The 16,105-nt window shown below is 42.0% G+C and overlaps 1 protein-coding gene and 1 pseudogene across 15 annotated transcripts in view; one reads left to right on the forward strand and one right to left on the reverse strand.

Moving 5' to 3' along the window:
- Positions 1-16,105, forward strand: part of Hmbox1 (homeobox containing 1) — a 133,465-nt gene that overhangs the window by 97,444 nt on the left and 19,916 nt on the right. The window lies entirely within an intron of this gene.
- LOC127691094 (60S ribosomal protein L35a-like) lies at positions 9,620-15,081 on the reverse strand (annotated as a pseudogene).

Consider the following 16,105-nt stretch of genomic DNA (forward strand, 5'->3'; position numbering starts at 1 on the left):
TCAAATTTCCACATAGCAGATGGGAATGAAAACAATGCCTAGCTTAGATTAGCCACAACATTGTACATTTCTCTCTGGGTAACAGAATAAATTTTGATATTTCTTTGTGCCTAGCATGGTTTTAATTATACCGATGATGCAATCAGTTAAATTTTTCACTAATAAATCAAAGTGCATTCATTACATAAAGTCGGTATGAGAAATATTAACCATTGAGAACATGCAAACACTTGATGATACTTTGCAGATAGTAGAAAACATGTCACTCTCCATGTATGTTAGGATCAAACCTAAGACTCAGAGACTGGGGTTCCATTTACTTCTGAGTTTTTCTTTCATAGAATTATACTGACTAAATTTTAGTCAAAAGGATGTACAATATTTTATCTTTCTGTAAGGTTCCTATTTAGTTCTAACATTTTTAACCTTAATTTTAATTTAATATCTTCACTCTAGGACTCGGTATTTTCTGGCTTCGTTTCATCTTACCTGGCACAGCTAGAGAAGGTGTGGCCCAGGCCTGACTGCTCCGAAATGCTGAGAGCCTTTCAGAGCACCGAGTAGCAATTGTCTAGATGATCTGCATCCTCCACAAATGGAGCTTTGCATTCTCAGAAGTGGAACACGAAGTCTCCTGGCCTTAGGGCAGCAGCTGCATGCTTTTTGGCATAGACTGAAGGTTTGGATAAATGTATATGTCCAGCCAAGTTAGCCTTAGTCAAATATGTTAGCATAGGATGAAAGTCCAAAACTATTCAATTCCTCACTCCATACAGCAAGATAAATTTCAGATCAATCAGAGAAGTGAATTTATATAAGAAGAAAACATAAATTATCCTTTTGCATCCTGGAAGTAGGAGAAATGTTTCCTAACTGAATCTCATAATCCAAAAGCAGAAATGAAATGATGGATAAATATAGGTGGACAGAACTTCTGGGGTAAAACTAACAAAGTAGAAAGGTATCACCCTTAATATAGAGAGAGTTCATAAATGAGGTAAGGCCAACAACTGTACAGAAAGATGGCCAAAAGGGACCAGAACAGAAGTAATGCAAAGGCTTCCTAAGCCACACGTAAAGTCTTAAAGTGACCATTGCTACGCTCACTCGCTCGGCTGTCCTCGAGATAGGCTCTCTCAGCCCTGGTGTCTCCAGCTCATGGCAGGCCTCCTGTACCTGCCTCCCGGTGTAAGTCACTGCACCCCAGCAAAGACACTGGCCTTGAATCAAGGGCGAGTTGAATTAAAATCTGTTGAGGTGCTATCCTTCCCCTGCCACACTGGCAAACACAGTTTGGCAAAGTTTTCTCTGATTGGGCTCCACAGATGTGACATTTTCATCCATTCTTTGGAAATGCAGAACAAAGCAGCTCCAATGGAAGAGAGCCAGGCTATGTCGGGACAGTTACCTGTGATTTGCTTTTCAGAGCTGCACTCCTGTTTATACTGACAGAAATACAAAAAGAACACTATAATATAATATCAGAATACTGGCGGAAGCCTGAGTGTCATCAGTAGTGGCTTGGATAAATAAGTATAAAAAATGAAAAGGCCATTGAGATGGCTCAGCAGCCATGCTGTGAAGCCTGGAACCTACATCAGCGTGGAAGGAGAGACATCTCCACCAAGTTGTCATATGACCCCCACACAAGTGTACATGCACTTACTAAAACAACCTCACTGAGATAGAGCTCACTTGCTTAACACTGTGAATGTATCCAGAGTCACGTGTCACCACACTTACTTTTACAATATGGTTGCTGTGCCCTCAGAACCTAGGATCTAATGGAAGCCACTCTCTTTTCCTCCCACACCTTTTAATTCTGTGTAACCATTAGTCTATGTGTAAATGTGACACTGTAATAGTACGAGTGACTCACAGGAGGCCAGATTAGAAGGCTGTCAGATAACCTGTGCCTGCCTGAGGAGGGCTGGATGATAGGAAAAAGACAGCGGGATAGCATGAATAGAAGGCATGACTATCAGAAAAGAATGGGGAGCGTGGAAGGACTGCAGCAGAGAGCGAAGAGGGAGCTTAGCTGGGTGATGGTCAGGCATCCACTGAGGACAGTGTCTGGACCACTGGAAAATGGATCAGCCCTGGAAAATCATTCAACAACCCTAGATTCCAGTTCTTATGTTTCTAAACTGAAGATTTAAGTGTAATGACAGAATAAAAGAAGATAAACTTCAGAGTAGACAAGGTTTGATCCTAGCTCCCCGTTGGGAATTTAGGACCTTGGTAAGTCGAGATGCGAGGGTGAGTGGAGACGATGCATATGACAAAATAGTAGAATGTTCCTGGTAGTTCTTGCTGAGTGTTTTGTCTTCAGAGTAAGCCATTCTAGCATCAGGTAGGAAGTTGCCTGAGTGTCATGGCACCGGACCTGGGAACACCACCAGTGAGTTATTTGCACAGCACTGGTACAGGCTTGTCTGCTGGCATCTTCCACTTACACAGTTTCTGCATGGTTGGTTTTTTATTTGTTTGTTTTTGCAATTGGTTTTAAGTAGAAAAACAAACAAACCTTAAACCCTGCTGATTTATCTCATTTTAAATTCATGATCCTAAACCTCAAAAAGGTCTTTAATCTGTCAGCACTCCTACTGTGTCTTCCTGTCAGCACTCATACTGTGTCTTCCTGTCAGCACTCATATTGTGTCTTCCTGTCAGCACTCATACTGTGTCTTCCTGTCAGCACTCATACTGTGTCTTCCTGTCAGCACTCATACTGTCTCTTCCTGTCAGTACTCATACTATGTCTTCCTGTCAGCACTCATACTGTGTCTTCCTGTCAGTACTCATACTGTGTCTCCCTGTCAGCACTCATACTGTCTCTTCCTGTCAGCACTCATACTGTGTCTTCCAGTCAGCACTCATACTGTGTCTTGCTGGTTTACCCTTTCTACTTCCTTAAAATTATTTTACTCTTCATATTTCCTCTGAAAACTCAACCTCCTTTTCTTGTTCACATTTGAGTGAGAAAAATAAAACACTTACAGGAGAGTGTCCACACACTATAGCCTGCTAACATGTATGTGCAGAGACAAGGGCGTGTGCAATTTCCCAGTACCTTACCACACCCAACACACCTCAAAGATGCATTTCCCCAGGACTTATCAGTGTTTGGCTTATAATAGACAGTCATATTCATATATATAAAATGTTGTGAATGTTTTTTTTTTCACTGACCTTATTGCATTCCCTGTCCTACATAACTTCACTTTTCCAGTACTGACTCCCCAAATCATTGCAAGGGGCAATATTATATTATAATAATGGTTCTATTCATAGAAAATATCCAGAGTAATCAAATTTGTAAAAAAGAAAAAAAAAAGAAAATGAACATAACTGCCACTGGCCCAGACTAGGGAAGACAGAGGTCTGGGGACCTGGAAACAGATGAAGAGTACATTGCTTTTATGCTTTTATGAAGAAGCTAAAATCACATTTCAGATATGTAAATTGCTCCAAATGTGAGTTATACCTTAACAAAGCATAAAAAAGGAAGGCATTGTTTAGTCCACATCAGGAGCGCCCTGTTTATATATTACAAATAAACTAGACTTAGGTTTATATATCCACAAGATGGAAAACCTACATTTGATAGGCCTATTATCTGCAGATAGTATGAGATGGAAACTGGGACTTCTCGAAACCTGCCTCTTCTTGACTCATTCCATCAACTCCCTTCCGGTAATGAGGCAGTGTTGGAGAGAGAGATTAGAAACAGCTCTTGGTGAATAAGAGATTGTGTAAGCTGGGCTTGAATTCTGGAGGTTTGCAGCCTAGGAGCCAGGCCCCAGTATACTCTCCCTAATGTGCCTGTCAGGATCTGGCTGTGGTGTGCCTTGGGAAACAAGTGTATCTTGGGTCTGTGGCTAGAACACAGAGAATGAGGCCTGGCTACTGTTCCCAAAGCAACACCGTTGGGGAAGTCTTGACCAGGCTAGCAGTAACTGTGGGAGTGCCTGGCAGTATCAAGAGGATGTGGTGACTGCAGTTGGCTGCCGTGACCACCTGGAGCCATGGAGTCAGAAAGTTACTTACTGCTATTATTTGTAGTCAGTGAGTGAGTGACTGTTTGACTGTGTCCTAGTCGGATGTATCTGTGCATGCTTTGTTGTTCTTATGGGTCAGTTTTCCTGTAATATGTTTTTGTTCTTGGGCTGTTTCTGTCACATTCATCTTATGTAAGCAATAGAGAACAAAATTAAAACCCACCAGTAAACATAGAGCCTGGGAATTATAAGGAAAATGAATTTTTTTTTTTGACCTTTGAAATCAACAAAATAACTTTAAGAAGTTAATTTAAAATACTTGCCCCAGAAGCCAAGGAACTAGCATGGAGAACAAGCTTTATAAAGTGTCTCCTTCCCCCAAAATTCAAGTATCCAAAAATAGGCTCTTGGAATAACTGCTGTTGTGAGCTAAAATAGCATTGCGGCCACAGTATTATGGCAAACACAAATTAAATCAAAACTCTAAACTTGGTGTCTCTGCCCTTAACCTGACATGTGTATAATCTACATTTGAGACGTGTCTGACACACAGATGCATTTTACAGAGTGTATTGTTGCCTCCTGGGAGGATTAGTATGGAAGAGATGAATCAGCTTATAAAGCATGTTTCTAGAACATTGTTATTTGGGGGTTCTGTAATTTCATTGCCTTGGTCTTTAGCATTTTGGAATTCTTCCCAGGACAGTTTGTGAGTATAAGGTTTTGGTGTCAGTCGTGCCTGTCTCTCTGTACTTGTAGGCTCAGCGGACTCTTCGCCAGGTGAGTCTGGATAGTAGCATGTGCAGAGACCGAGCTCTCCAGCTTCAGGCCAGCAACACGGCCTGGGCGCCGGGAGCAGACGAGCCCTGGGGAGCCGTCATCCTGAGGATGATAAAAAATAAATTAGAGCCAATGAGATGGCTCAGTGATTGAAGGCCCCTACCACCAAGCCTGACAACCTAAGTCGTCAGTGATCTCTGGTACTCACATAGCAAAAGGAGAGAGCCAACTCATGCAGGTTGACCTCTGACCTCTATACCTTCCTCCCCCCAAATAAATAAATAAATAAATAAATAAATAAATAAATAAATAAATAATATTACAATAATAATAATATAAATTAATTTATATTATTTTATTCAGCTGAAAATTTCTAAAGTTGTCATTTCAACCAGTTAAAGTCTGCTGCGCCTTTTAAAATGAAAACAGTTAAAAAAGAATGTAGTTGTCCCCACGAGGTGGGGATTTGGGAAGAAGAGGTCACCCACCATTCCCTCTTCTCTGAGGAACACTGCACACTGCTGAGGCATATTGAAAAGCTCTTGTCCTGTATGAGCAGTGGATGTTGGGTGGGACCTGGGCTGTCCTAGCGGGAGAGATGGGCCACCAGACAGTGGGAGAGGAAGGCTGCAGAGACCCGGAGGCTGCTTGCTGTGGTTGTGGAATGGTACTTGAGTGGACTACTGAGAGAAGGCAGGCCATGTCAGCGGCAGGGGTGAAGTGGGGAGCATTGGTGGAGTCCGGCTAGAGTGGAGGTGCTTACACTCGTGCTGGATGACAGGCTTGGCTCTCTGGGCATCAACTTGCATCCATGCTACAGTGGGTTCTAACCATATGCTCTCCTTGTCCGTTTTCCACGGCGTCTGCGCTGCTACTTTCCTCCCACATGTAAACCAAGGGCAGTGTTTTTGTTTTTTCCATCCCTGTGACTCAAGATTATGGTTTGAGAGAGGGTTGATTTATAGGACAGCATAGGAATTTAAAAATTGAAACTGGCTTGAAAAGTCTTTCCATACTTCTTTTCTGAAGTCAGAGCAGATTACCCTTACATGGAAGGGAGTAACTTGACAATCCAGCCATTCTAAATCTTCTACAGATCTTCTGATTCTGTTCCCATATTATAAAGAGACATTATTATTTATAAAAATTACAAAATTTGGTTTTCTCACTAGCTTAGTGTTAAGGTACATTGTCAGGATGGAATTACCGACAATACCATTGCCAGAAAGAATTGTCCCCCATCTGCTCAGTGTGTGTTGTATAAGCTCCAGGCAAGCATTTTATTAGACTCGGCAGGCAAATAAGCTGCCTGGCACTAGGCGTGAAAGCTCATGCTTCCAGGGTGATGTGAACGTGGCTGAGTGAGTAGGTGAGGACACACAGCCTCAGCAAGGTCAAGCTGTTAGCCTGTGTCCACTCCAGACGCGCCAGGCTCGGAGGAGACGCAGAGGAGTAAAGTACCTTTCAATTTTCTTCAAAATGTTAAAGCCGTTAGGTCAATCCAAAGGTAAGTACTAATGAAGGGTTTAAGGTTACCCCCGCTAAAGTGACTTAGAACCCACTCCTGTTGTTTCAGTGTTGTCTTTCCATTCCTTCATTGTTGTACTGTGGTGGCAGGGTTGAGCTCCCCACCTCTGCTCCTTGGTGAGCGAGGACTCTGCCTCCCGACATACTTTCACTATCAGCTCGGCTTCCTCCCCCCACCCCTTCCTGATGTCAGCGCTGGTTGAGAATAGAAAATGCTGGGGGAATAAACTATAAATTTTGGAATTAATAGGTACTGGAAGTTGAATTTTAAAATGAGTTTCTCCTCTCCCATACCCTTGTGGAATGACTCGAGTGGAACGTAATGAGCTGCACCTCCTGTGCCTCTGCAAAGAGAAGGAAGTTCTTAGCATTTACATGAGACAGCAGGAGCCTGGACATGACCTCATTTCAATCCATTAGACTATTTGAGGAAAAACAACAAAACTTTGCCACTTATTGACAAGTAAAGCTATCCCAATCCATTTCTCATAGCCAATAAGAAGATGAACTGTCCTTAAATGCATTTTAAAATTGGCAAATTATACTTCCTGGTTCCTTTCTGGTCAAACAGAAATAGCTAAAAGAGAAATTATCATGATGCTTTTGAGGTGGATTAAAAGTCTTCCCCGTTCTCCTGTGTATGCTTTGGCGGCAGTTGTTATTTTTACCAAACAATGGTACACCTCTTTTTCTCTAGTTCCTGACAGTTAAGTAGAATAGAAGCCTGTGTTCTGCAGGCCCTTCTGTAACCACAGTCTACAAAGACACAGCATAGTTAGGTGTCTCTGGGTATCATGAGAGTCACTGTGAGATATAGGCCTCATCAGAATGTGAACTTTAGATGTGTAAACACTGGCACAGAGGGAGGTCAGCTTATGACTAACTGAACACTGTGGGAAACATGTGAGTCTTTTCTCTTTAGGGTACAAATATACCAGCTATTACTTTATATCCATCCTGTGGTAGATACTACAGGATTCTATATAACGGCAGGATCAAAGGCGATCCTGGCTCTTCTTATAGTGTATAAAGACCTAAGATCACAGCTTTCATGGGCTCACTTGCAGCTGTGGCAGGATATGGACGTGGGAGTAAGTGTTCTATTTGCTTGTCTTTTGGTTGAAGAATCTTGAATCTCCTGCTGAGTTTCATGGTACAAAGTGTATATCCTCTTTAAACTGTACTTGGAAACCTATGTACCATAGAAACTCTGAGTATGCTATACTGCTTCATAAAAATTATTCTGTTCTATTGCTTTGGTGACATGCCACACATTAAAAGTTCAGATTAGGGCAGGAAAGGTTGCTCATTCTTGTAGAAGACCTGGGTTTTAATCCCAGCTCACAGCTAGCACTAACTCCAGCTCCGGAAGATCTGATGCCCTCTTCTGACTCTGCTGGCACGGCACACATACATGTAAAATAAGATCAAGAAGTGTATTTTTCCAAAGCCCAGACTTTGTTTCAAACTATTTTGAGACTGTCATATAGCCATCATCCTTAGGCAGACTCGTCACCAAAATAGCCTTACTGTTTAGTTATTTCTTGTAAGTTTATTAAACTTGTACACAGTGACTAAACACATGTTCTGTCAGATAGCATCAGAATTAATTTTACTTTTGTTTGTTTATTTGTTTGTTTGTTTGAAACAGTATATTCTTACAGTAGCCCAGGCTGTCCAGGAACTAACTGGTATATAGACCAGGATGTCCTCAGAATCAGAGAGATCTGTCTACTTCTGCTTCCTTAGAGCTAGGATTTAAGGAGTGCTCCACAATTCCTTGCCTTTTACTGTTGTTTTTAAGAAAAGGGTTTTTTTGGGAGGTGGAGGGTTGTTTTGACATTTTGAAACAAGGTTCTCTATAATTTATTTACCTTTTAAAAGGCCACTAAAGGCCCATTACCTACCCTCTGATAGTTTAACTATCACTGAAAATGGTGATGAAGCCAAGACATGGGAAGTGAAAAGCTAGGCTTGAGGAAGTGCCAGCATAACCAGAGAGTAGTACACCTGACGCTTCACGAGATCTTGGCCAAAAGCAGAGACTTTATTGCAACCATAATCCTAAGAGTTTACTTACTTGGTTTGCTATTTATGAGTTGTTTTTTTTTTTTTTTTTTTTTTTTTTAAAGGGTCTCTGGAACTAAAGAGAGCACACGGCCCTTCTTAAAATTGAAGGTGTTTATGCCCGAGATGAAACAAGAGTTCTACTTAGGCAAGAGGTGTGCTTAAGTGTACAAAGCAAAAAACAATACAGTGATTCCTGGAGACAAACCAAACAAAACCAGAGTGATCTGGGGAAAAGTAACTCGGGCCCACAGAAACAGTGGCCTGGTTTATGCCAAATTCTGAAGCAACCTTCCTGCAAAGGTTGATGCCCCTGGAAAGCCAGTTCTCATTTTAGGCTCAGACATTATTATTTTAGTAGGAATGTGAATTTTGCAAAAGTTTGGCATTGACCCCAAGGGGGAAAAATACCATCTAGGGAACAATGAGTTGATTTCTACCAATCCTGTGTTGACCTTTCTATTATATTATTGGTGGGCCAAGTGTGAGGAAATTAATTCTCTTTCACCTTCTAGTTCTCTCTGACAAGCCTAATTCCTATCAGTAATACCAGTCAGAAAGCAAAAGGTGCAGCTACCGCCTGGCTGTAGCTGAAGCAGAAAGCAATAGGAACTCAACAGCCCCGATGGATGCCCAAGAGTTTGTGAGAGTTCCAAAATGCTGACTTGTTTCTCACTCGCATTTGGGTGTTCCTCTGGAAAGTTCATGGACTAGCAGAACCAAACACACCCTCTTCTTTATTGTTAAAATGGAGCGTGGACCACATGCTTGGTAATGTCAGTCAGTCAGTCAGTCAGTCAGTCAGTCTTTCAGTCTTTCAGTCTTTCAGTCCTTCAGTCAGTCAGTCAAGCCACTTGTCTCAAGTGCAGCTTTTCTTTCTTTCTTTCTTTCTTTCTTTCTTTCTTTCTTTCTTTCTTTCTTTCTTTCTTTCTTTCTTTCTTTCTTTCTTTCTTTCCTTCCTTCCTTCCTTCCTTCCTTCCTTCCTTCCTTCCTTCCTTCCTTCCTCCTTCCTCCCTCCCTCCCTCCCTCCCTCCCTCCCTCCCTTCTTTCTTTCTTTCTTTCTTTCTTTCTTTCTTTCTTTCTTTCTTTCTTTCTTTCTTTCTTTCTCTCTCTCTCTCTCTCTCTCTCTCTCTCTCTCTCTCTCTCTCTCTCTCTCTCTTTCTTTCTTTCTTTCTTTCTTTCTTTCTGTCCTTCTTTTCTTACCAGAGCACAAATCTACTTTTATTTATTTACTCTCCATTAGTTTAAATCCTGGATGGGTACAGCATCACACAGATTCTGTGTCCAATGGCCTTTTCAGGAAGGTTGCTTCAGAATTTGGCACAAACCATGCCACTGTTTCTGTGGGCCCGAGTTACTTTTCCCCAGATCACTCTGGTTTTGTTTGGTTTGTCTCCAGGAATCACTGTATTGTTTTTTGCTTTGTACACTTAAGCACACCTCTTGCCTGAGTAGAACTCTGTTTCATCTCGGGCATAAACACCTTCGATTTTAAGAAGAGCTGTGTGCTCTCTTTAGTTCTGGAGACCTCGCTTGTAGCCAGCAAAAATGGCCTTGCCCCACAGCCTTCCAGAGAGACTTGCTTTTTTTTTTTTTTAAGAAGTCCTGTTCCCAGCAGGCCCCAGAAATCTGCCTCCAAAGTTCAGCAGCAGAAACTTACTTCACCTCCACCTTGTTTTTCTTTAATATAGTGGGAGCATGACAGGTGTACTGTTTGTTCGGTTGTGTGGTGTTTCCTGAGAGCTTCAGAACAGCCTCTATCTATAATGACTTGATGTAAAATGTCCCTTGGGTCATATGGGCCCAAACTTCTGTGGTGTTTTGGAAAGTTGTGGAACTGTTAGAAAATGGGGCCTAACTGGAGGAAAGGAATCTCTTGGGGATGGGTCTTGAAGTTTATAACCTGGCCTGGCTTCCCTCCTCCTTTTTGACTGGTCTGCTAAAATGTGAGCAAGCTCCTGCTGCCTTCCCCACCATGCCCTACAGAGTCCCCTCAAACCGTGAGCCGGAGGAAATCCTTTCTCACTTAAATTGCCTCTTCCAGACAACTTAGGACCAGCAATGAGGAAAGTAACTAATGCCTTTCATTCCTGGCCATCAAAGAGCAGGTGCTCAAGCAAAAATTGGTATCTCCACATCCTGATAAGGAATTAGTTGGAAGCCTATAACCTATAGTATTTGCATAGCTGTTGTTGCAGGTAGGTTAAGTGAATCCCACTGTAGACAGAGACCAGTGATGTGTAGTGATGATGCACTCCAGACTTTATTAAATCCTCTGCTGCCTAGGGAAGAAGGGTGGGTCAGTGTTAAAGCTGTCCCCTGGGTAATCATGTTCCCTTGTTCAGGGAAGTGAAGCCTTTGGGTGAGATGCAGCTGTGGACCTAGAGTTCACTTGCTCTGAGACTGGCAGGACCTTCAGCTACTTGGTTCATCTTCGGGGATTTGCATTACATATCTTAAATGAATTCAGAAACAATAGCCTATTTTAGCCAACAGTGGCCATTCCCGTTAGGCCTCTGAGCCAGCGAACTGGGTCAGGACACATGACCTTGAGGAGGATAGGTTTTTCTCTTTTGTGGCTCCATCTATGAAGTTGATACCCTTACTGCAGGTGGAAGGAGCTGACCTCGTGGTGTTTCCATGCAACTCGAAGGTTTTTGATTCCTTGCCAGGGTCTGCTCTGCACTCTCTCTAAATCCACAGTGGTCAGTGCTGTGGGCTTCCATATGAATTTATAAATGAGGATTTGAGAAGTCATCTTTTTGTGTCTTTAATCTGTCTGCAGGCCAATACTAATTTTTTTGTTTAAAACTATCCTTTCACAAGCTTTTCTGTTCTGAAGTTTTAAGATGCTGCCAAACCGTGAAAATATACAGCTTCCTCTGGAACAGAACTCATTTATATTTTAACTTTTCTCTTCATGTTTACCTTTTAAAAGGTTGATGTAGGGAGAGCTGTTATTTATTTTATTCTGCCCATAGAATTCAAAATGAGCTCATCTGTAAAAAGGCATTAGTGCAGGATGGCTTTTGCTTATTGAACGCTAGTGCATTTATGAAACATTCTCTCAAATGTGGCCAAAAGGTGCAAGGCAAGCTAAGAAACTTTATTATTTAATAATACGTAAAATTGCACTTCTCTCACATCATAAGATAGCAAACTTTCTTTTCAAATATTGCATTTTGCATTATACAGTTACTATATGGTTAGTGTGTAAAATGTGAGGGAATACAAGAAGATCTAGAGTAGAAATGAGTTCTCATGCTTGCTTTCGGTGGTCATCTTACCGTGTTTTCAGTCATATCTCTGTGTGTATGTACACACCCTCATAAGCAGCAGAGACTTATGCCAGCTGTGTAACTCTATATTAACTATCATTATGTGACTTTTAAAATATAATTTTATTATGAACCCTACCATGAGAATATGCTGTAGTTTATGGATATTTAGCTGTCTCTCTATTCTGGGCCTAACTTCAGCTAAGATCAGATGAATTCAGGAAGTTATGGCTGCAGTGACCTAACTGCTTAGTTGATTGGGCTTCCAGTTAATTGGGCTTTCACGTGACTGCACATGTGATGGTGGCTGAATACGTGAGAAGCACGTGGGCTGATCTGACAGAAGCCTGCTTACCTGCTTGTTTGTGTTCTCTAGCTTGCTTGTTCTGAGAGAGCAATTCATTGTGTAGCCCAGGCTAGCCTTGCAATGACATCTTCCTGTCTTAGCCTCCAGGGATTATAGGTGTGAGCTGCCCCACCTGGCTACAGCTTCAAGCTCACTGAGTAGCTGAATATGACCCGGAACTTGTGTCTCCTACTCCACCTGGTGAGAGCAGGGTTACAGACCAGTCTGATCTCTACAAGCCCAGCTCACTCTGCTTTTCTTGTTAGGCATTTTATTTTAATTTTCATTTATCTTGTTCTTTTAAATAATAAGAGACAGATAATAATAAAAGTAAGATAATTACTGTGTTAAGTTTTCTAACTGGCTACTTCGTATATATGAGAAATTCTGGTCTTTTTAATGGTTTGTGTGTATTTAGCATGTGCAATAATATTTTTCATTCCTATTAGCATGTATTAATTGTGCAAACTAGTAGGTTTCATTTTGACATTCCATACATGTACATAATACACTTTGATCATCTTCTATCCCCTATTGTCACATTCTGTTTCTCCCCTACTGTTTCTTTCCATCACCACACCCTCTGTCTACTTCCATACATTATCTCTACTGGTTTCTTCTTTTTCTTTAATTTTTATTATTACATGTGTATGCATATATAAATATATAAATACAAACCGCTAAATCCATATAACATTGCTCATATGTATATTTTTTAGGGCTGACCAGTGGTATTAGATAACCATTTTAGGGACTCATCCCCAGGGAAAACTGGTTCTCTCCATTTTAGCAGTCCCTGATGACTGATAGCTTCTAGGGGTATGGCCTTGTGAGATCTCCCCCATTCCTGTTGGCATATCAGCTGATGGTATCATTGCTTAGGTCATGTTTGTGCTACAATATTGTTGAGATGTTATGGGTGCAGTTTCCATGTCATATATAGAAGATATAATCTCAAAGCAGACATCTTGGTCCTCTGTGGCATTGAAATCTTCACACCCCTTTTGCCCTTGACATTTTCTGAGTCATAAATATAAGGGCTGTGGCATAGATATATCTGCGGGTATGAGTAAGTATTGGGAATGCTGCAGTAGGTTGTAGGTTCTGTGGGCTCACCAGCCACAGATAGTTGACTGTGTTTACATTAGGAGACACGAATTCCATTCCATCAAATTGTCCATAAGTACAACTCGACAACTATTGGTTACCACCAAGCTATGAGTGCCACTGTTGCACCTTTGAGGATATCTTGCCATGTTGGTCATTGTTGTGGTTCATAGGCATCTTAGCTGGACAGGACTATTGATTGCTTTTCTGTCTTGGCAGCTTGCATAGCACTTTCCAGTACTGTGAAACCTAGACCACAGGGAGGACAATTCTGGGTCAGATCCAGGTCAATTCTTTCAAGTCCTGTCTCCAGAGTCCAATAGCATTAGGAACTCACCTTTACATTCTGAGAAGCAACTAAGGCCAACAGCAAGAGCCTGCATTATTTTGGAAGTTGCTTGAAATCACTAGGAAACAACGTAAAAGGATGTTTCTCATGCTTGGTACTAGGGTTTGTGTTAGTCTCTGGCTTTTAGAGGGGAGCATTATCAACCCCCACAGGTGAGTATACATGCGCATACGTGCACACACACACACACACACACCCTTTCATGTACACATAACCTATGTAATTGTAGGTAAACATAAGTAATGATGCCCCCATTCCTCTCCCTCAGCACTGCTCAGCACTGCCTTTACCCCACTATAGAAAAACAAGCCTAAGAAACGAAGACATTTTAATTGTTTTATTGCTAACGATCATTTCACACATAGATACTCTTAAATAGGAGGTGGGACAATTAAACTCCATAGCATGTAGGCTGGCTTAGTGTTAATGACTTCTGAAGAAATCCACATGGAATTATGAGTAGTAGGAAACTGTCCTGGAAGCTAATTCTAGATAACTAAAAGAGTGAAATCGCAGATGTCTTCTGCAGAGGCAGCGTGCATGAGGACACAGACCGACATGCCTATACATGGCTTTAGTCCCTCTTACAGTTGGTCTGTTTTTTCTACATTCTCAAGATGCAAAGCAAAACATTCTCTGGCTTCAGTGATTGAAGTGTTACTGGAACAACAGTGCTTCAGGGACAGTGGCCTTTGTTCCTAGCTCATGGCTGCTCCTTACCCTTCCTCCTACAGCAAAGCAGGCATTGATTTCCCTGTGGGCAGCTGTGCACTGGTCGCCCAGCTGATGGGGTCCTCTGTGATGTGCAGTGTCCTCAGAGTGTGCCATCTCTTCATGTTGCTATCCACAGGCATGTGCTTGCATTTCTTTCCCTTTTGTATATTACAGAACATCTAAGGCTATAAGCATTTCCAATAGAAAGAAGAGTGAAGTTCTAGAGTGATTTTGTGTCTCCTTTAGAAGCTAGCAGCCAAGCTCTCCTACCTTAGAAATATTTGTTTGTTTATTTTTTGTTGTTTTTGACAAAAAGCAAACCAAAAACCATGTAAAGATTAAAGTGCCAGAAGGCAAACACTGGCCGTGCTACAGGACTGTTGTGAGGCTGAGAGTACCACTCGCAAGGGTCCTGCCTCTTCTGTCTCTATGCCTTCATGACTTCTCCTTAGCTACTGCCATCGCTACACGCGTGGCTTCTGTGTCTATCACCCCAGGAAATGTTGCTCTACAAAACAACTTTGACTCTCAAATGTCCCTACTTTGAACCATGGCTCCAAGATCCTTAAAAAGTTGATTCCTCTATTCACCACATAGACTCAGATTTTTCCACCTTGATCTGCTGCCTCATGTCAAGCACTGCACGCACGCATGCACGCACGCAGGCAGTGCTGGACTCTGTCCCAATTTCAGTGCCACAGCCTCCTTAGGATTCCTTTACTTTGCCTCTCATTATTTCACTGTGCCCATATCCCTGCCCTGAGAGCTCCCACTCTTTCCTTGAGACCCTGTACCGCCATCAGCTCGTTTGCTGCAGTAGTGCTTGCTGCGCATATAGTACTGGGCTCCCGTCACAGTTCTGTGTTTACCTCTGTCTGCTGTGACCACATTCGGAGGCTCTCTCTGGTTCATCTTTGCCACCCCTGATGGTCAGCTATCTAGTAGAAACTAGGGCTTTGGGCTTTGTTACAGACTGATTAAATGCGTAATTAAGAAATTACAGATATTAGCCTATTTGCTGACTTCCTTGATAGTCCAGTTTGAACACATGTAGTTTAAAAGAAACACCTATGTCTCTACTGCCAAAACCACCAAACATACCTGCAGCAGACACTGTGGAGCATGCTGGGACACTGAAGCTGTCTCTGCTGGAACGGGGTGGCGGTTCCACCAGAAGCCTTGCTTAGAGCCCCTGCTTTCGTTTACCAGCCTCCCTTTACGTTCCTTCTTCCGTCTCTATTCACACATCTCTTGAGTAAGCAGATACACATTTGTTAGTCTCTGCCATGGCCCACCAGACTCCTTCTGTGAGTGCCTGGAAAACTGGTCATTTTTTTCTTTGACACTTCCCTTCCTCTAAGCAGCATTCCCTCTCACCAAGCACATAAGAGGAAGACCCAGGGCTTTTGTTACCTTAGACTAGTCACTGTGGTGCCATCCTAGGCAGCACCTTACTGCCCAGTACGGGGTGAGAGTTCCTTGTGTTTTGGATGTCTATCCTTTGTCTGATGTTTTCTCTAATTCTCTCCACTCTGTTGCCACCTAGGTGTTTTTTTTATTTCCTGTTGTATTGGGAGTCTCGTTCAGCAAATGTTTGTTTATCCTGTTGTCCTACAACACTTTCTACTTTGCCTCCTAGTGGTCTTATGACTTCAAGCCTTATATTTGTTTGATTTTGATTTGAGTATTTTTTTAACTGGTAAGAGTGATGTTCAGTTTGTTCTTCTTATAACCAAGATTTTGTTAGACTGAATGGAATATAGTGGTTGCTAGATAAAACCTAAGATTCCCCTGAAGAAGTGAGGCGTATGACTATCCATCATCACAAGCTTGAAGGAATGGTAGGTGCTAGCCATGGAAGGAATATTGGAATCTTACCAAATTTCTTTTGTGCATCCAATAAGATGACCATACAGTTTTGTTCTTTACACTACAG

The sequence above is a fragment of the Apodemus sylvaticus genome, chromosome 8, assembly GCF_947179515.1.
Source record: "Apodemus sylvaticus chromosome 8, mApoSyl1.1, whole genome shotgun sequence".
Classification (NCBI taxonomy): Eukaryota; Metazoa; Chordata; class Mammalia; order Rodentia; family Muridae; genus Apodemus; species Apodemus sylvaticus.